General features: G+C 31.8%; 1 protein-coding gene and 1 long non-coding RNA gene across 2 annotated transcripts in view; both read right to left on the reverse strand.

Annotated features, from left to right (window-relative positions):
- Positions 1-22751, reverse strand: part of LOC123653726 — a 166806-nt gene that overhangs the window by 62682 nt on the left and 81373 nt on the right. The gene's annotated exons all lie outside the window — the stretch shown is intronic.
- LOC123653727 lies at positions 18601-19340 on the reverse strand. The gene is made up of 2 exons (XR_006743150.1): positions 19016-19340; positions 18601-18674 (listed from the first exon to the last, which is right to left on the reverse strand). It is a non-coding gene; the product is annotated as an uncharacterized LOC123653727 (long non-coding RNA).

Raw genomic sequence — 22751 nt, forward strand, 5'->3', positions numbered from 1 at the left:
AGGGATTGAGTATCCCTTTTGAAATTTTTATCATCGTTTCTAGATAGTAATATAAAGGTTTCTACGAAGTTACAACTAAATGTAGTGTCCACGAGCAGAGATATAGACATTTGAAGAAATGGTACATAGGCGTTGTCTTAGAGAAAAAAAAAATAAAAAAAATACAAGGGATTGAGTATCCCTTTTGAAATTTTTATCATCGTTTCTAGATAGTAATATAAAGGTTTCTACGAAGTTACAACAAAATGTAGTGTCCACGAGCAGAGATATAGACATTTGAAGAAGTAGTACATAGGCATTGTCTTAGAGAAAAAAAAAAAAAAAAATAGAAGGTATTTAGTATCCCTTTTGAAATTTTTATCATCGTTTCTAGATAGTAATATAAAGGTTTCTACGAAGTTACAACAAAATGTAGTGTCCACGAGCAGAGATATAGACATTTGAAGAAATGGTACATAGGCGTTGTCTTAGAGAAAAAAAAAATAAAAAAAATAGAAGGGATTGAGTATCCCTTTTGAAACTTTTATCATCGTTTCTAGACAGTAACAGAAAAGTTTCTGCGAAGTTACAACAAAATGTAGTGTCCACGAGCAGAGATATAGACATTTGAAGAAATGGTACATAGGCGTTGTCTTAGAGAAAAAAAAAATAAAAAAAATAGAAGGGATTGAGTATCCCTTTTGAAATTTTTATCATCGTTTCTAGACAGTAACAGAAAGGTTTCTGCGAAGTTACAACAAAATGTAGTGTCCACGAGCAGAGATATAGACATTTGAAGAAATGGTACATAGGCGTTGTCTTAGAGAAAAAAAAAACAATAAAAAAAATAGAAGGGATTGAGTATCCCTTTTGAAATTTTTATCATCGTTTCTAGACAGTAACAGAAAGGTTTCTGCGAAGTTACAACAAAATGTAGTGTCCACGAGCAGAGATATAGACATTTGAAGAAATGGTACATAGGCGTTGTCTTAGAGAAAAAAAAAATAAAAAAAATAGAAGGGATTGAGTATCCCTTTTGAAATTTTTATCATCGTTTCTAGATAGTAATATAAAGGTTTCTACGAAGTTACAACAAAATGTAGTGTCCACGAGCAGAGATATAGACATTTGAAGAAGTAGTATATAGGCATTGTCTTAGAGAAAAAAAAAAAATTAAAAAAAATTAGAAAGGGTTGAGTATCCCTTTTGAAATTTTTATCATCGTTTCTAGACAGTAACAGAAAGGTTTCTGCGAAGTTACAACAAAATGTAGTGTCCACGAGCAGAGATATAGACATTTGAAGAAGTAGTATATAGGCATTGTCTTAGAGAAAAAAAAAATAAAAAAAAAATAGAAGGGATTGAGTATCCCTTTTGAAATTTTTATCATCGTTTCTAGACAGTAACAGAAAGGTTTCCGCGAAGTTACAACAAAATGTAGTGTCCACGAGCAGAGATATAGACATTTGAAGAAATGGTACATAGGCGTTGTCTTAGAGAAAAAAAAAAATAAAAATAAAAAATAGAAGAGATTGAGTATCCCTTTTGAAATTTTTATCATCGTTTCTAGACAGTAATAGAAAGGTTTCTACGAAGTTACAACAAAATGTAGTGTCCACGAGCAGAGATATAGACATTTGAAGAAGTAGTATATAGGCATTGTCTTAGAGAAAAAAAAAAATTAAAAAAAATTAGAAAGGGTTGAGTATCCCTTTTGAAATTTTTATCATCGTTTCTAGACAGTAACAGAAAGGTTTCTGCGAAGTTACAATAAAATGTAGTGTCCACGAGCAGAGATATAGACATTTGAAGAAGTAGTACATAGGCATTGTCTTAGAGAAAAAAAAAAAATAGAAGGTATTGAGTATCCCTTTTGAAATTTTTATTATCGTTTCTAGATAGTAATATAAAGGTTTCTACGAAGTTACAACAAAATGTAGTGTCCACGAGCAGAGATATAGACATTTGAAGAAATGGTACATAGGCATTGTCTTAGAGAAAAAAAAAAATAAAAAAAACTAGAAGGGATTGAGTATCCCTTTTGAAATTTTTATCATCGTTTCTAGACAGTAACAAAAAGGTTTCTGCAAAGTTACAACAAAATGTAGTGTCCACGAGCAGAGATATAGACATTTGAAGAAGTAGTACATAGGCGTTGTCTTAGAGAAAAAAAAAAAAATAGAAGGTATTTAGTATCCCTTTTGAAATTTTTATCATCGTTTCTAGATAGTAATATAAAGGTTTCTACGAAGTTACAACAAAATGTAGTGTCCGCGAGCAGAGATATAGACATTTGAAGAAGTAGTATATAGGCATTGTCTTAGAGAAAAAAAAAAATAAAAAAAAAATAGAAGGGATTGAGTATCCCTTTTGAAATTTTTATCATCGTTTCTAGACAGTAACAGAAAGGTTTCCGCGAAGTTACAACAAAATGTAGTGTCCACGAGCAGAGATATAGACATTTGAAGAAATGGTACATAGGCGTTGTCCTTAGAGAAAAAAAAATAAAAATAAAAAATAGAAGGGATTGAGTATCCCTTTTGAAATTTTTATCATCGTTTCTAGACAGTAACAGAAAGGTTTCTACGAAGTTACAACAAAATGTAGTGTCCACGAGCAGAGATATAGACATTTGAAGAAGTAGTATATAGGCATTGTCTTAGAGAAAAAAAAAAAATTAAAAAAAATTAGAAAGGGTTGAGTATCCCTTTTCAAATTTTTATCATCGTTTCTAGACAGTAACAGAAAGGTTTCTGCGAAGTTACAATAAAATGTAGTGTCCACGAGCAGAGATATAGACATTTGAAGAAATGGTACATAGGCGTTGTCTTAGAGAAAAAAAAAATAAAAAAAATAGAAGGGATTGAGTATCCCTTTTGAAATTTTTATCATCGTTTCTAGACAGTAACAGAAAGGTTTCTGCGAAGTTACAACAAAATGTAGTGTCCACGAGCAGAGATATAGACATTTGAAGAAATGGTACATAGGCGTTGTCTTAGAGAAAAAAAAAATAAAAAAAATAGAAGGGATTGAGTATCCCTTTTGAAATTTTTATCATCGTTTCTAGATAGTAATATCAAGGTTTCTACGAAGTTACAACAAAATGTAGTGTCCACGAGCAGAGATATAGACATTTGAAGAAGTAGTACATAGGCATTGTCTTAGAGAAAAAAAAAATAGAAGGTATTGAGTATCCCTTTTGAAATTTTTATCATCGTTTCTAGATAGTAATATAAAGGTTTCTACGAAGTTACAACAAAATGTAGTGTCCACGAGCAGAGATATAGACATTTGAAGAAATGGTACATAGGCATTGTCTTAGAGAAAAAAAAATAAAAAAAAAATAGAAGGGATTGAGTATCCCTTTTGAAATTTTTATCATCGTTTCTAGATAGTAATATAAAGGTTTCTACGAAGTTACAACAAAATGTAGTGTCCACGAGCAGAGATATAGACATTTGAAGAAGTAGTATATAGGCATTGTCTTAGAGAAAAAAAAAAAAAAATAGAAGGGATTGAGTATCCCTTTTGAAATTTTTATCATCGTTTCTAGATAGTAATATAAAAGTTTCTACGAAGTTACAACAAAATGTAGTGTCCACGAGCAGAGATATAGACATTTGAAGAAGTAGTATATAGACATTGTCTTAGAGAAAAAAAATAAAATAAAAAAAAAATAGAAGGGATTGAGTATCCCTTTTGAAATTTTTATCATCGTTTCTAGACAGTAACAGAAAGGTTTCTGCGAAGTTACAACAAAATGTAGTGTCCACGAGCAGAGATATAGACATTTGAAGAAATGGTACATAGGCGTTGTCTTAGAGAAAAAAAAAATAAAAAAAATAGAAGGGATTGAGTATCCCTTTTGAAATTTTTATCATCGTTTCTAGACAGTAACAGAAAGGTTTCTGCGAAGTTACAACAAAATGTAGTGTCCACGAGCAGAGATATAGACATTTGAAGAAATGGTACATAGGCATTGTCTTAGAGAAAAAAAAATAAAAAAAAAATAGAAGGGATTGAGTATCCCTTTTGAAATTTTTATCATCGTTTCTAGATAGTAATATAAAGGTTTCTACGAAGTTACAACAAAATGTAGTGTCCACGAGCAGAGATATAGACATTTGAAGAAGTAGTATATAGGCATTGTCTTAGAGAAAAAAAAATAGAAGGGATTGAGTATCCCTTTTGAAATTTTTATCATCGTTTCTAGATAGTAACAGAAAGGTTTCTGCGAAGTTACAACAAAATGTAGTGTCCACGAGCAGAGATATAGACATTTGAAGAAATGGTACATAGACGTTGTCTTAGAGAAAAAAAAGTAAAAAAAAAAATAGAGGGGGTTGAGTATCCGCTTTGAAAATTGTCTTATCTTTTCTTGATAGTAAAGAAAAGGTTTCTGCAAAGTTACAACAAAATGCAGTGTCTATGAGCCGAGATATGATAACTTTAATAAATTTTATTTAATCGTCTGCTTAGAAAAAATCCCAAATTAAAAAAAATTAAAGTAAATTTTTTTTTTTTCTTATCTTTCTTGTTATTATGAATTACCTTTGTTTTCAAATTTTGACCCTATTTTATGCTTAGTAACATTAATTTTTTAGCTTTTATATCGAATTAACCTCCTTTTTTAGTTTTTAAATTTAAAAAAAAGTAGAAGGGGTGGTATTTACCCTTTGGATTTTTTTCCATAGTTAGATGAACAAACGATACTAATTTGTGTAAAGTCACAAATCAATCTGTTGTTTAGAAGCAGAGATATAAAGAGTGGCTGCTAGTTTCAGCGTCATAAAGTTATCAGAGCGATTGAGTATATACAAGAACCCGACAACAACCGTCGGTAGCCCCCAGACTCAACTCACCACCCGTTTGGTCGGAGGATTCTCTTTTTTCAATGGCAGATGAAGAAAATCGCCACACCCATATTACATCGCAACCCCGAATTACCATAACATATTGAACTACAACGCTACTTCTTCATAGAAGTATTTTGTCCTGGAACATTTACATTCACCAGTGGTCGCCTAGTGGTTGAAATTCGACCATAATTAATTGAAATTATAAGTTTGAACAGTATTAAGGTTCTGTTGTCAAAGACTATATACTTCTATAATAATAAACAAAAGACTATATATGCGTGTGTGTCAAATACACGGTAGTTGTGTAATGTTTTTTTTTTTTTTTTTTTTGTTGATTTAATGTATTTTTTATGCATAATTTTAAAAAATATTGTGTGAATTCTACACTCCTCTATATAAACTATAAGTGTGCAAAATTTCATACTCCTGTGTCCGCGCAATTTTCGTAAAAGGGGTACTAAGTTTTAGCTTCACGTATTAATATATAGATTACAGATTTTAACAATAATAATGATATTCTTTATTGCGCATCAATAAAAGCTACAAAAAAAGTTGTAAGTAAAATTAGAGGAAGATGTACAAAGGCGATCTTAACGCTAAGAGAGCGATTTCTTCCAAACAACTTTGGGTACATATACATAAAAGCGGTAAGGAAGCGTAAAAATTTTACTTCATTTATAAGAAAAGGATTGACTTTAAATATTCAATTTTTAGGTTTATAGAATATTTATTTTTCTCATTGAAAACACGCAGTCACATAAAAAACTATCAACGTATACATGGGTAAAAAAATTCAAAAATTGTTCTGCAGGTCACAGATACATTACGATTTTTATGTGTAAAACACTATACTTACACTATTTTACTAATAGCATACTAAAAAAAGACTCTTTCTTCTCTTACACCTCGTGGTAGAAGATTTATTAGCCGTAACAGTACACACATAACGAAGCAGTTCAACGGGGCCCGTTTTATCTTCACGTGCCCATTTTTAAGTTCAATCAAATCGTTTCACTTTACGCGGCGCCGACTCACGTTTTCGTTCGAAATGCCAAACGAGATAAAATCGAGAGGGCACTAAAATATTTTAATTCGAAAACGATTTTTAACGCCTCATTGCTTTTGTTTATCGTTGATTCGATGAAATTGTTATGATATAGCTGTAAACCGGAGTTTATTCGCGATTATTTTATTTTAAGAAAATTTTACTTAACATTTTTGAATATCATATCAAAAATTGACCGCTCCAGCGGGATTCGAACCCGCGTCTTCGACATACCGTGTCGACGCTCTAGCCAATTAAGCTATGGAACGATATACTCGCCAGAGCGAAACTTTTGACATGATGATTTTTACTTTCGGTTTAAGCGAACCGTGGCGCCGTCTATAGTGAGTTCTTTACAGAGACTCGTAACTATTCAAAGTTTCATATTACAATGAAAATCTTTGACAGGAGACGACACCATGCTATTTTTAATATGTACGATTTTTATTTTTGTGTTACCCACAATTAGGAATTCTAAACATTTTTGAATATCATATCAAAAATTGACCGCTCCAGCGGGATTCGAACCCGCGTCTTCGACATACCGTGTCGACGCTCTAGCCAATTAAGCTATGGAACGATATACTCGCCAGAGCGAAACTTTTGACATGATGATTTTTACTTTCGGTTTAAGCGAACCGTGGCGCCGTCTATAGTGAGTTCTTTACAGAGACTCGTAACTATTCAAAGTTTCATATTACAATGAAAATCTTTGACAGGAGACGACACCATGCTATTTTTAATATGTACGATTTTTATTTTTGTGTTACCCACAATTAGGAATTCTAAACATTTTTGAATATCATATCAAAAATTGACCGCTCCAGCGGGATTCGAACCCGCGTCTTCGACATACCGTGTCGACGCTCTAGCCAATTAAGCTATGGAACGATATACTCGCCAGAGCGAAACTTTTGACATGATGATTTTTACTTTCGGTTTAAGCGAACCGTGGCGCCGTCTATAGTGAGTTCTTTACAGAGACTCGTAACTATTCAAAGTTTCATATTACAATGAAAATCTTTGACAGGAGACGACACCATGCTATTTTTAATATGTACGATTTTTATTTTTGTGTTACCCACAATTAGGAATTCTAAACATTTTTGAATATCATATCAAAAATTGACCGCTCCAGCGGGATTCGAACCCGCGTCTTCGACATACCGTGTCGACGCTCTAGCCAATTAAGCTATGGAACGATATACTCGCCAGAGCGAAACTTTTGACATGATGATTTTTACTTTCGGTTTAAGCGAACCGTGGCGCCGTCTATAGTGAGTTCTTTACAGATATTAAAAATAGCATGGTGTCGTCTCCTGTCAAAGATTTTCATTGTAATATGAAACTTTGAATAGTTACGAGTCTCTGTAAAGAACTCACTATAGACGGCGCCACGGTTCGCTTAAACCGAAAGTAAAAATCATCATGTCAAAAGTTTCGCTCTGGCGAGTATATCGTTCCATAGCTTAATTGGCTAGAGCGTCGACACGGTATGTCGAAGACGCGGGTTCGAATCCCGCTGGAGCGGTCAATTTTTGATATGATATTCAAAAATGTTTAGAATTCCTAATTGTGGGTAACACAAAAATAAAAATCGTACATATTAAAAATAGCATGGTGTCGTCTCCTGTCAAAGATTTTCATTGTAATATGAAACTTTGAATAGTTACGAGTCTCTGTAAAGAACTCACTATAGACGGCGCCACGGTTCGCTTAAACCGAAAGTAAAAATCATCATGTCAAAAGTTTCGCTCTGGCGAGTATATCGTTCCATAGCTTAATTGGCTAGAGCGTCGACACGGTATGTCGAAGACGCGGGTTCGAATCCCGCTGGAGCGGTCAATTTTTGATATGATATTCAAAAATGTTTAGAATTCCTAATTGTGGGTAACACAAAAATAAAAATCGTACATATTAAAAATTTTACTTAACTTCGGAATAAAAAATATCACTGTCTGCTCGTCGTATTATTGAAACTTAGTATCATTCAAAACTATTTAACATAAATCTGTTTGATCAAGATAAAGTCAAATATATTCTTGGCTTCAATGTTTATAAAACAGAGCCCCCCAAAATAGATTGGTTATTTAGAATTATATCGATATTATTTTGATTAATTTATCTATAGTAACATAATGAAACGCTAAAGTTATTGTTTCATACACCTAAGAACATTAATTTTACTTTAAACGATCAGCTACTCCATAGAGGCAGATTGAACCCGCGACAGTCTGACATTAGCTCACGTAGCTATTGGGTTATTTAGACTCCAAATATTGTACCAATTTTAAAACGTTTCTGTATACACCCATAAAATTAAAGAGGAAGAATCAACCTCGTAACAAATTACACAATTTAGATCCGTAATTAACTTAAATTTATTTTGACATTTATGTCCAACTTACAACTAAAACGGAATCCGCGGTATCAACCTATCTCACACCTTACAGAAAACCGCTAAGATCTTTCCGATAACTAATGATTTATCGTTATATGAAACACAAAAACTTGTAAGATTGGCGGTGTATTAAATTTTAAATAACATTCTTCAACACGCGCTCAATAGCGGTACATAATCGTTTTATTGATACTAATTGTATTTTTAATTTATGATCATCTATAATATAAAAATGAGTCGCTGAATGTGTTGCTAAGCGTAAAACTCGAGAACAGTTGGACCGATTTCGCTAATTCTTTTTTTAATATATTCCTTGAAGTACGAGGATGGTTCTTACGGAGAGAAAAATTCTAAAAAAAAAAATTAAATTTCCTGAAAAAGTCTAAAAACAACACTTTTCTATACTCCCATACAAAAGATTTGTGATAATACTTAAAAGTCAATTTGAACTTTAATACCATACGATAAAGTTTGTGTTAGGCGATACGAAGTTCGCCGGGTCAGCTAGTATAAAAATAAGGAAAAACAGCATCATACAGATTGTTATACAGATATTTAATATGTTGATATTATTAACATATTAATATTTTTATGTCTTGAGATAGACGATTCAGTGTCACGTATAAGTTTTCCCAGTCACCCGAGACGATAGCACCTAACAGCGTCGTCAAAATATTGGGTGTTTCAAAATAACAATCGCGATGAGTTCCGTAGAATCAACGGTCTCCGAAATTGTTAACAGCGTGACACTTTGATTAAAGATACATGATAATTTCATCAAACAATATTTAGCCCGATTAATTCAAGTATCAAACAAATTTGAGTTTTTGGTCATTCGTTTCAATATGTAATGTTACCGTCGAACAATTATTCTTTTTTCGAATTATACCCAGTTTGACATAGATTGCCACAAACCTTCGTAATCGCCTTCAAATATTTTAGAGAAATTTTCGGACAAACCCGTCAAACACGGAATTTTTTTACAAATGTTTGATCCAAATTGTGATGTTTGACAAACGGTTTGATTTTTAACCGACTTCCAAAAAAGGAGGAGGTTCTCAATTCGACTGTATTTTTTTTTTAATATGTTACATCAGAACTTTTGACCGTGTGGACCGATTTCGACAATTTTTTTTTAATCGAAAGGTGGTATGTGTCAATTGGTCCCATTTAAATTTATTTGAGATCTAACAACTACTTTTCGAGTTATATCTAATAATGCGTTTTTACTTGACGCTTTTTTCGTCGACCTACGTTGTATTATACCGCATAACTTTCTACTGGATGTACCGATTTTGATAATTCTTTTTTTGTTGGAAAGGAGATATCCTTAGTTTAGTTTTGATAAGGAAATCAGAATCTGATGATGGGTTCCCAAAGAAATCGAGGGAAACTCTTGAAAATCCGCAATAACATTTTACTGGGTGTACCGATTTTGATAATTCATTTTTTGTTGGAAAGAAGATATCCCTAGTTTAGTACCATGATAAGGAAACCAGGATCTGTTGATGGAATCCCAGAAAAATCAAGGGAAACTCTTGAAAATCCGCAATAACTTTTTACTGGGTGTACCGATTTTAATAATTTTAATTTAATCGAAAGCTGATGTTTGTCATGTGGTCACATATAAATTTTATTGAGATCTGATAACTACTTTTTGAGTAATCTTTGATAACGCGTAGTTACTTGACTATTTTTTCGTCGATCTACGTTGTATTACTTGTCGATGTAATTGAAGTCGGTTTTTTTTCGTTTGCGAGCAAATACAATTATTAAAGATAGCATACGATCTTTAAGTTAAGAATAAATTACGTACGTAAATTCTAATATTATAAGATATTAGAGATATTTCCACCACACAAAGAAATAGTATGTTAAATTTAAAAGTGCTAAAACGTTAAATGTTATATTTTCCCATAGACAAGCGCGAAATTAAAACCACGAAATAGTGCAAATCACTTAACAGGTTCTAATTAATCAAATCAAGGACAATTGATTTCACACGTTTTGTGTTTAGTGTATCGTTTTTAGCAACTAATTGGTTTAAAATAAACAGACATTTAAAAAAAAGAACACAGTTTTGCTTTGTTTTTAAAGAGTGGATAAATGAGCAAACAGCTCTACTATCTGATGAAAATAATTAGCGGCTACTACCTACTATCGAACCCACAACCCCCGGAGCAGAAAGCAGGGTCACTACAAACTGCGTCAACGGGGGCCAATGTAGTATGTAAATACTTTTTACATATTCTATTAAACAGTGCGTTAGTCGAGCACAAATGAAATTGGAAGACGACTTTAGCACCTATGCTGGTGAGATACCAGTACCTGCCAAAATTTCTTCACAAATCACTATTAACTGACGCTTCCTTCACAAAACTGCTGGTGCCATTATAGAATAATAAAAATAATGTACACGATCTCTGTAGTAGCTTTGAGTCATATTGTAAGATATATTTTGCTGTGAGTCTTACCACAGTCGAGAATATAACAAGTTAAGTATATTTGTGGTTGTCTTCATGAAACAACAATTATGCTTCCATTATAATATTATTTTTAGTAAAAATGTGTAAAAGTGTTCAAATAATTACAAATATTTGATTAAACAAAAACTATTTTTTTTTTTATCGAAACAGAATCTAAAATTTTAAATTCAAACTGTTAAAACTAAAGTTAAAAAAGGAGTAAATGAGCACAAAAATAAAACAGAAAATGTAATTAATATTCTGATTTTATGGCTTTCACTAGTGCCGAGATAGTTCAGATAATGTCGCCAACGTCACGTGGAAAGGAGAAAATACTAAGGAGATTCGTCGGTGAATTAGATTACCATTGATAACTTGTATAGAATTTTGAAAAGTAGCATTGCGAAATCATTACATAGTATAAGTCCCATGCCGCTGTTTGTATGCTTAGATCTTTAAAACTACACAACGGATTTTGATGCGGTTTTCTTTAGTAAATAGAGTAATTCCAAAAGAAAATTTATATGTAAAATAGGTACATGCATAATATACTCGTAGTAGAGGAACACTGATCGTTTTAGCAACCGTTCGAATCCGGGGCGGGGCGCTAGTAAATATATAAAATATTATAAATAAATTATACAATATTAAATAATTAGTATAAAAAGTAAAGTATCTTTAACAAAAACTTTGAATTTGTGTTGCTACGTTAAAATCCATTAACTAGTTTTTAACTAAACCGATATAATATATTGAAGAAAACGTTAAATTTGTATTTTTTTTTTTTCTATAGACTTATAATTTATTCCCTTTCTTCGTTAGCATTCCACTTATACTCATACAGTTAAAAAATCGTCATAATCAAAAACCTCAGTCAACTCCCAGAAGACAGGCTTGTTAATTATTAACTTTTTACACATAAGGTATTGTAATTGTTTATAAATTAATAGCTGATCCGGCAAACTTTATACCGCCAAATATAAATCAATCGCCGAAATGTATGTAGGCACATAACTTCACATTTGTTGTTGTTTTAAAATGTATCCCCAAGAGTGAAATGCAAAGGACTATAGTCCATACAGCCTAATCTGATTTTGTAAGTTTCATTCCGGTATAACAAAGGTCGGAACCAAGTCTGAAGTAACTTCATTTTTCTCTAATACTTAACTTCAGAGTTCCGATCGACTGCACTAAGTTGAATGATTCTTTTTTTTTCAGCCAAAAAGTTTGTATTTAAAAAAATCAAATTGTTCACACAAAAAATATGCCAGAACGAGGTTCACTAGTTATTAATGTCATGGAACTAAAATTATTAATATATCAATTAATTAAAATCTTAGTCTGACAAAAAAAAATTGTAAAACAATATTTTGGGCTATATTAGGCGTGTCTTGCTTTAAAAACACGAACCCTTTTATAGATGGGATAACTTTTTGCATAAAAGCATACCTACCTGAACACCTTTTACCACAAAAAAATTTAAAAAAATTTCATTTTTAATTTATTTATTCATATGAATATAAAATGCCTATTAACTAGTAACACACCGTGTGTCGAGTTCATTGTCGCTTCGTCCTTGTGTATTTTTAGATGTTTCTCGATATTTTTGTACGTCACTTGTTACGCTTGTTACTTCAAAATGTTGCCAGGGAGAATATTTGAATATTCCATCTTCACATAATAAATTGACAAGTTTTTAAATACCCACTTTACGATAATTATTTATTTTTATCTGATATTACATCTGACAAAGATTGTATGTTAATTTTAATGTTATTATAAACAATTATAAATAATCTAATTAATTGTAAGTTGTAATAAAAATAATGATTATTATTATTTCATGAACTAGAAGTTGTTTCAAGTCTTAACTCGCATTTAATTGTTATTTATTACAATTGCTTAACAATAATACACATCAATAAATCAACAGTTTCTTTGAGTCACAGAAAGATATTGTACGGCCTACATGAACGGATAAACATAAGAACTTAATTTTTAATGTCTTTAAAGTCTGAAACCATTATCTTGTCGAAGTTATCCGGCACTTTAATAGAACATAATATATTCTAGAACCGTAATGGCGTCTTATCAACGTGAGGGTTGAGATATTGCAAATGGGTAGGCTTTGAGGCCGATCGTTAAATAAGTAATTTTAGTTGTTTAAAATCTTGACAAGCTTTCTGTAATAATCTATACAAATAAATAAAATTGGAGTAGATATGGATGTACACACGATACATATACCAAAATAACATTTTTAAACATTTTTGTCAGTCTGTCTGTCTGTCTGTTCCGGCTAATCTTTGAAACGGCTAGGCCGATTTTGACAGGACTTTCACTTGCAGATAGCTGATGTAATAAGGAGTAGCCTAGGCTACTTTTATGTTAGAAATTTATTTATTTTATAACTCTGCGAACTGAGCAATAACGTTTTTTATTAAATTCCACGCGGACGAAGTCGCGTGCACAGCTAGTGACATTTTGATGATTTTACTAACGATTGTATAGATAGCTAAGTAATTTTATTTTTAACTTTTTTTAATCCATAAGTTACAATAAATAAACGTCAAAAAATATATTTCTTAGTGTAGTAGATTTTACACAATCGTTATTACTGTTGATAATTTTACCCATCTTAAACTACAGATAAAAACATATGCAGACGACACAAATTAAAAAAAAAAAAGGTAAGATAATAAAAAAGTATATCTAACTACATTTTCAAAGAGTTAATCGTACAACTAGCTATAAATTAAATTGTTCCGCTATGCACCTGTCGTCGAGAGAACATTTCTGAAAGACGAACGCATAAAACGCGCTCGACTTCCCTAACCGATGCATGTTTACAAAACAAAAAATAGAGATCAATTGAAAAGCAGTAATGAACGTATAATTTCAAAATGAGAACATTTATAAAAAACGATCCGTTAAGGGGGCCATTGACGGTCAGTTCAACTGATCAGTTTAACTGATAAGTTTTGCGCGCTCTCCGAAATTTGATCGTGAGTGTAGAACCATCGCTCCAGAGTTTTAACTGACGACGCGCCACGTAAATCCATCCCGGCGCGTCGCGCCGAACTAGGATTGTTGATAAAATATCGATATATCGAAATATCGATATTTATTACTAATATTAATTTGATATTGAAATTTTAATATCGACACTCGATATTTTGAAGTAAAACTTCTTTACGCACACTTGACTTGGGAAGTAAGCTGGTAAATACGTACTGAGAGTGTCACGAAAAGTGTGATCAGGCGAGGCAAACGGAAGTTGAGAGGGACACATTAGTTAATGAAAGTAGAAAGAGAGACAGACTTATGTTTCGTAACGCTTTGTTTTTATTAAGTAAATTTTTATTATTTTATTTTTTCTCGTCAATTATTTAAACTAGAACATAATGATAAGTTTATTATGTTCTACTTTAATCCACTAACTTCTTCTAATCTACTGAACTTTATTTACACTACATTATTTTTTTAACCGACTTCCAAAAAAAGAGGAGGTTCGGAGGAAATGTAATTTTCGTAGGCGATTCTTCACGCAGAGAAAAAGAAACAACTTCATCCTCATGGGATAGACATGAAAATATGATATTACTCTTGAAAAATTTGTCTAATGACTTTTTGTCACAATTTTTGTTACCTACATACCTGCTGAATTAAGGCAGTATTTAGATCAACCAAATATTTCAAAGTCATTAAATGCACTAAAAATTTGGATTGATAGTAAACATTCTACTCTGGTGCTATCGGAAATAGCTGTTGAATATTATTTAATCAAAAAACAAAAAATAAAGCTGTTAAATATTCGATTTCTTTTGCTACATCTATAGCATTTGAACGAATTACTTCTTTAATCAATCTTTAAGTGCCTAATAATCGTAATAGTCAAAGAACTGCGCATATAAAACAACGAGTATTTTTAAAAACTCTTACTGAATATTGGTACACATTATTGTTTTATTAAAATTGAACAATAATTACTTAGAATCTTACATTTTAATACACTTATAATTTAATTTGTTTTACAAATATACTGAATTATAAACTGTGTAAATTATTTTTGAGCCGACTTATGTTTATTTATTTTTTTAAACAAAGGCGATTAAATCAAATCGAAAAAATATCGATATATCGATATTTTAAAAAATATCAACAACCCGACGCCCAACTGCCCGTGTGTGTGTGTAATCGTCATTCCAACCAATCGCGTCATTTTGCTCGCAGCGTCCGCGGTGATTGAGAGTGTACTAGTGTAGTTTTTGTATTTAAAACGTCGGCGACAGTGTCCCCTAGACGAATCATAACGACAGAATTTATTGAAAAATATGAAAATTCAGAATGTTTGTGAAAAACGGACGAAAATTATAACATTTAAAAAAAAAGTTTTATTTTACACCTACTATTTTTTTTAATACATATTTATAACATATACACACGGTCGTTTCTTCCTACAGTAATCAATGTAATGCTTGTGGTATAGGTAACTGCCGGCTGATGTAGATACTTTTTTTATAAATACATATAAATAACACTTAGAAATAAATAAATACATTTATAATTAATGGCATTAACGACACCGTGCATGATCGATTGCCCATTGACATACTTATTACAAATGAGGTACAACTAATAATAATAACTTTTCATATAAAATTATAGATCATTGTAGACCAGTACATGGCAACAAACAGTAGCCGTTTAAGAATTAATGTTTCTTCTTCTTAATCAGAATCCACTTTTTTTTCTCGACAAAAATAGGTAATACCTACACGTCCTTTAAACAGCCCGGTCGGACGAAAACTGAAGGGCCGGAGTGACGCCAGTCAATGGGCAAATATTTCAACTGACGCGAAAAACTGATCAGTTGGACTGATCAGTCCAACTGATCAGTCCAACTGATCAGTTCAACTGACCGTCAATGGCCCCCTTTAGGCATGCGTTGGCGCACGAGCCCGTAACATCTGCTCGCTGATTGGTCGGTTTTTTGTCCGATATTCGAAATAAATCGAGCGTCTTCAGTCGTTGTCAGTATGTGTGTAATTACGGCGGTGTGCAGACGTGTCTCTCACCTGCGGGCATTGCTGAATAATAGCCCTTTTTATAGTCAAAAGAATAAAATGTTTTATTGAATAAAAATTGTATTCTCAAAAGTATTGCTGACTGCAACATTGTATACAAAAGTATCATTTAAGTTAATGATTATTTTCTTTAAGCGATAATGATTATTTTATTTTGTTGGTGAATTTTTCGAAGGAACAACAAAGTTTCACTGTAAAATGCGTCATTTTAAAAACTCGTTATTGTATTTTATTTTTCGTGTTTCATACTTTTATGTGACGACGAAGTATCGTTCGGCATTTATTGAAAGAGGTTTTATAGGCTTTTGTGGAATAAATTTCGCTTCATTTGTATTCATATAATTTTGATAAATAAAAGATTCACTGAAAGTAAAGCGAAAGTCTTAAATGATTCATAGGCTGAAAAGTTTGTTTGTTTGTTTAAGCGCGTTAATTTCAGGAGCTACTGGTTCAAATAGAAAAATTATTTTGCGTTGGATAGTCCATTCACCAAGGAATAAGTTAAATAAATCTTTGTACTAAATAAACGCGTGTGAAGCGGTGTGGTAGAGCTAGTGATTCATTAAAAAAAAAAATTCAAATAGAAAATTATTTATCACTTGTTGACTTTGTTTGTTAAAAGTATATTAGTATTTCGTACTTATAGAAGTTTTCTAACATGATTTATAATATTAAGCGAATCTCAATTTACTTTTTGTAATATTTGCTTTAAAAAATTTCTTCTTTGACATCCTGGCGTTTTAATTACGCAATAAATAATTTATCAAAGGCTTATCTTAAATTGCTTATTACAGGTGTGTTGTGAATAACGCTCAAACCATCTCTGCAATGACAGCGAATGAGGAAACACACATACTCGACTAAGCGAAGCGATTGCGATTGCAACATACTTTATAAAAGATAAATAAATTTCTTTAGTAACAAAACGCTAAAAAGAAGCCATACTTTTTTAATTAGTAACGTGTTGGAGCACTAACTAACTTTATTAAATTTTGTGAAATTTTGGATATATTATATACATACAAATAGATATAATGTATAAAAACCCATAGATTGTTTTATTTCAATATCAAACGGAAATAAAATAATCGTTAGGCCTTAAAAAATAAAATTCAGCACCGTTTTATAGAAGATAATTTACAACCCAAAAACAGTTTTTTTTGTGATAGTTTAAAATTATATGTAACTTTATTCCCAAACATTATTATTAAAAAATTAATACAATAATTTCAAAATAATCTCAATCTACCCACGATTATCACGAAAAGCGCTATCCGATCGAGAAAATCCAGTAAACGTACAAAACACTCGCGTCGGTCTTTTGATGTGACGTAGATGGAATGTCTCGAGTTTCGGTCGGACAGACGGACAGGTCGCACCTGCCTCCACTTCCTGCTCACCACCTTTTTTTTCTCCTCCTGGTATTTCCTGAACGCCCTCCTGTTCCAGACTAATCATTCAACAGATGCCTTTGTTTAACGATTTTGTCAAAATAACGATTGGATATAATTGGTGTGATTACGTCTGTACTTAATTTCTTTAATTTGAGATAATTGATTAAATGAGCAGATTATTTTTTACATACATTATGTACAAATACGTCGTACCTTTAATATTGTAATTGTTATGCTACAATTACAATAAGAATTCTCGTTAATTTTTATTACAAATTAATTTGTATGACATTCCACTACTGTTCAAAGGTTTTTGCATGATAAAAATCACAGAGTCGCTATAACGTGTAATGGACATTACTGTTTTGTTTTTCTACGTATATATTTTAGTCTGCATTTATATCTACGAAACCACATTAATATCAGTTATTGATATAATAAGAACATTATTCTTCTTCTTATGATACTTTACGAAAACATGAATCCGCCGTTGTACGTACAAAAATAGTCACACGAAATTATATAATTGTCAAAACATTTAATAGACATTATTCCTAGATTTTAAGTATGTATTCGTACTAGACAACTTTAATGTAAGTTATTGATTTCATCTCAAAAACGTAATTCACTTTCAGTACTTTATGAAAGACACTTTGAAGTAGGACGCAGAAGGAAATATCCTGCTCCAAATCAAGAACAGTTCGACTTGGGACGTACCTTAAAGTTACAGAAGATCGCTAAATAAGCTCTCAAGCAGTGTTGTGTCCCTGTGGTCTGTAAGGTGACCAAAACTCCTGGGGGATCGGGAGTAGAGTCGGCAACACGCTTGCGATGCTTCTGCTTTTGAAGGCGTCTGTAGGCTACGGTAACCGCTTACCATAATCAGGTAAGCCATACCTACGTTTTTTTTTCCGATCTATGGATGTATCAAAAAAAAATACCTTCATGTAATTTGTCTCTGTAACCAATTAATCTGTACGGCCAGTTTATTGTTCGCGGCGAAATGACTTACAGAAGACTTAACGACTTTCTTTAATACTATTCATGTCGTTTTTTAATCTATCCGAAATTTCGATTGTTTTTTTTTTTTTTTTTTGTTCAAGGTATATTCAGTACATTTTATTCCCACATCGTTCTGCGGTGGGAAAGACTTCGAACAATGTTTGACAGTTTTGTCTGACTTCCGTTCTAGATTTTTTTGTCTGACTCTGTCTCTCCGTATGTGTCATATTACGTATTTGATTTTGTTGTTGTATTGTTTTTGTATCTGTGTGAAATATAACTTGAGAAACTGTGTGATTTGTGCAAAACTGGATTAAATATGTTTTTTTTTTAATAATTTTGGTATAATTTAAAAAAAAATACTTATGTTTGACTATATATGCTGTATTAAAAATTATTAATGGAGCATTATAAAAATACCAATAACATACAGTAGAATACTCTTTATTTGGCGCTTCGGTCACAGCCATGGATTGTGCCTGTTGCACTGGCGCTTGCGGCCCCGCACATGACAAACATTTGTATTGGCCATACAGGTGTTTGCCGTGGTCTGGGTGTTTGTGCAGTCTTTGTGGGTCTCTCCACCGTGCCTCGGAGAGCACGTTAAGCCATCGGTCCCGGTTGTTATCATGTACACCTGATAGCGATCGTTACTCATAGTAGGGAATATATCCGCCAACCCGCATTGGAGCAGCGTGGTGGATTAAGCTCTGATTCTTCTCCTACATGGGAAAAGAGGCTTATGCCCAGTAGTGGAATACTACAGGCTGAAGCGAAGAATACTCTTTATTGTATACACTAAAAATAAACAAAAAAGAACAAAAGAAGGAAGGGCGATCTTTTCTAGACAACCTTTGGTCAAATGATGTAATGATAACAAAGCGGAGAGAAGATGTACTAAAGATAATAATAATTGAATTAAATAAATATCACTAACATATTTTTTCAAATAAACACGGACATACAAGTAATAACTTATAGAATATTTGCTTTATATTATAAACCAGGCGCCACACGGTTTAACTGTCGGGATAAAAAGTAGCCTATGCCTTATTCTAGATATCCAGCTACCAAGTTTCATTAAAATCGGTCCAGTAGTAATTGCGTGAAAGAGTAACAAATATACATTCTATCCAACCTTACAATCTTTCACATTTATATTATGAGTAAATATAATATGAGTACTTTTTAAATTAGTATGATTATATCTTCCTCAGAAAGGTAAACAACCTAAGAGACACAACCTAATTATTATTACCTACACTTGCATTTATGTGCAACTATATACTTATCTTTGTAATACATAACAGTATCTAATAAGTATCTAATAATAAATTACATAATTCGTTACATCGATCATAAATTTTTTCATAAAATGACAGGATAATAATAAATAATTTCAGACTCCATTATAACTTATACCATAAAAGTTTCCATTAATTTTTCCTATTAAATTAATGACGTATTAAATAATTACAAAGTTGCTTTTATATATGTAGCAAAGTAATTCATACGCTTAACTTTAAATTAAGCAAAAAATTTGACATACGATGTAAAAAAAAAACAAATAAATGCGGTAGTTTATAATCTGCGACCACTAGCGCAGCAATCAGTTCTTGATTTGACTAATTCATCGATTTCAATAATTTCTTCCTGGCAAATTTTTTATTTACATCGTTCTTATTAGTATAACATCCACAGCGTATTGTAAATTCGGAGACAGTTAGTACTTCTGTGAAGATCTGGTAGCAGATAACTCACAGCAAAGTGTCGAGCTTACAGCTGGCGCGATGCCAACGTTTTCGCTTACAGAGAAGCATCTCTCTTGCAACGCGGATTGACATCTACAAGACTTTTGACAGTAATTTAGTCATAACAGTTCCGTCAAACCCTCCGTCAATTTTGGCTGATATCATACTGAAATTATATTTTGTTATATAGGAAAAATCACAGATATAGACATCATTAGCATAGCTTTTAATACAGATACCTTTCTAATAACTTTATTTCACATTTTACCTATATGTACGAGTATATGTGTGTATTTTAGTTATACCGAAAAGTATCTAATTTTATTGACTAGCTAATGACGACATGGTATTAAGCCAGTCATTTATATGACGTGCAAAGATTATTATTTACTAGCTGACCCGGCAATCGTTGTCTTGCCGCTAAACGCTATTAAAAATAGGGGTTGATGGTAGAGGGTTGAAAATTTAGCGTTATATGTATTTTTTAATGTTGTATCATTAAAAAATAGAAATTAAAAATTTTGTCTAAAAAATAAAAAATAAAAATTTAGGGGTGGACTACCCTTAACATTTAGGGAGATGAAAAATAGATGTTGGCCGATTCTCATAGATACCGGATAAGCACAAAAAATTTCATCAAAATCGGTCAAGCCGTTTCGGAGGAGTATGGCAACGAAAACTGTGACACGAGAATTTTATATATTAGATATTATCACTCTACAAAACGACGCACCTAATACTTTAGCACTCCATAGATCTTAAATTAAAACTCGAGCCAGAAATATGTTTAGGCTCATGAGTAGCAAATGAAAAAATAGTTAACATTTATGATCTACTTATATAATTTTAACTTACAATTCTTCCGTTGATATTACGACATGAGAGTCATTTTATTGATAGTATTTAATTGAGGTAGGGCACAGTAGGAAGTATCCTGCTCAAAATCTGGAGCAGCCCGACTGGGGTAGTAAGTACCTCGACCTTGGAGAATATCATAGCTAAATAATACTGCTTTTAAGTACTGTTGTGCTCCTGCTGTAAGTAAGGTGACCAGAGCTCTTGAGGGTATTGAGGGTAGGGTCGCCAACGCGTTTGCGATGCTTCTGATGTTGTAGATGTCTATAGGCTATGGTGATCGCTTACCATCAGGCGAGCTATAAGCTTGCGTGCCGACCTAGTTGTAATAAAAAAAATAGTAGTTGATTGTTATTGAATAACTAATAATTAATAATTTCTACAGAAATTACTTTATTTTTAACTGCTAAAGTAAATGGACTATAAATTAACATTTATGTACATCGTATCAAAAGTTATGGCTTTTACACCTAGGACTGTACAGTGTATAGTGTGTACAGTTAACGAAAATAATAGTTTTTTTAACTCTTTATTTAATATAGCAATAAATATGTGTATTTTTTTTTCATTTTTTCATAACAAGTTCGACTGTTTCTAAGGTAGAGAGCTTAATGCCTGTGTTTTATGTAATAATCGACTGATTATAAATAAATATATTTATATATTAATACGCTAAGGTTAAGATTTGCCTTCCTTTTAATAAAAAACCTCACTATTATTTCACATTAATTATACATAATCTTATAGCTAATTTCTTGCTCTACAACACGTAAATGTTTTACTTATTTAGAGCTAATTATTCGTACGGATATTGCTATTATACAATAATCCATAAAATCAAACGTGTATAAATATTTCACTGAGTAAAATACAGGGGCGTTATCAACCGCGCCAAATACTTTTCAAAAGTAATTCGTCAGATTTAAGATGGACAAATGGAAAATGTTTACCTTTTTAAACTTATTTATAAACTAAGATCTATAATTCATAAATCAGTAGCTACATAAAATATATAACATTATAAATATGTCACTTATAATTCCCTAAACGCGTTAATATTTAGGTTAATCTCTAATATTAAGTGGGTGGTAGTTCGCTTTCGACTATGCAATAGAAGGAGATTTATATATGTCTAAAATTTGTTATATCGTCATAGACGAATGTATTTTTTAATGATTTCATTCAAAAGACGAGCAGGTTCTTAATTCGACTGTACTTTTTTTTAAATGTGTTTTGTTACCTCATAACTTATTATTGTACGTACTGAGTGAGAGTGGTGATTTTTTAAGTAAAAGTTCTTTAGGCGCATGAGGGTAAAATTTTTACGGATGAAACGCAATAATAATAATAATAATAATAATATTATTGTCAAGAAGCTGTGCAACGTTTTTGTCGAACAACAGAGCCACCTAGCGTGTCCTATAGAAACTACAAAGATTGTTACATTAATATCGATAGTATTACATTGCAAACTAAGTAGATGGCGCTGGAACGGAATTTATTTTTTTAATTTTTGATTATAATCTGACAAGTAAGTAGATACTTTTTGGGTTATCTCTAATAACTCTCTTTAATAACTTTTTTCTGCGTTGTACTACTGATAAATGTAATTGAAGTCGAGTTTTTTCGGTTGCGGGCAAATACAATAATCTTTACGTAATTTTAGTAACAGAATCCTACTAATATCATAAACGTGAAAGTTTGTATGTATAGGTGTATGGATGTGATGTTCACGCAAAAGCTACCGAATATATTTTAATGAAAGTTAAAAATAATTTAGCTTATAGATTAAAATAACACATATCCTATAATTTTTAAAGATAGTGTGTTAATTGACCAAAATATAACGATAATTGTCAAGTAAGTCGAAATAAAATCTGGCTGCTAAAATAAAATTTGCGAGTTATTCTGGC

This window comes from Melitaea cinxia, chromosome 5 (assembly GCF_905220565.1).
Source record: "Melitaea cinxia chromosome 5, ilMelCinx1.1, whole genome shotgun sequence".
Lineage (NCBI taxonomy): Eukaryota > Metazoa > Arthropoda > Insecta > Lepidoptera > Nymphalidae > Melitaea > Melitaea cinxia.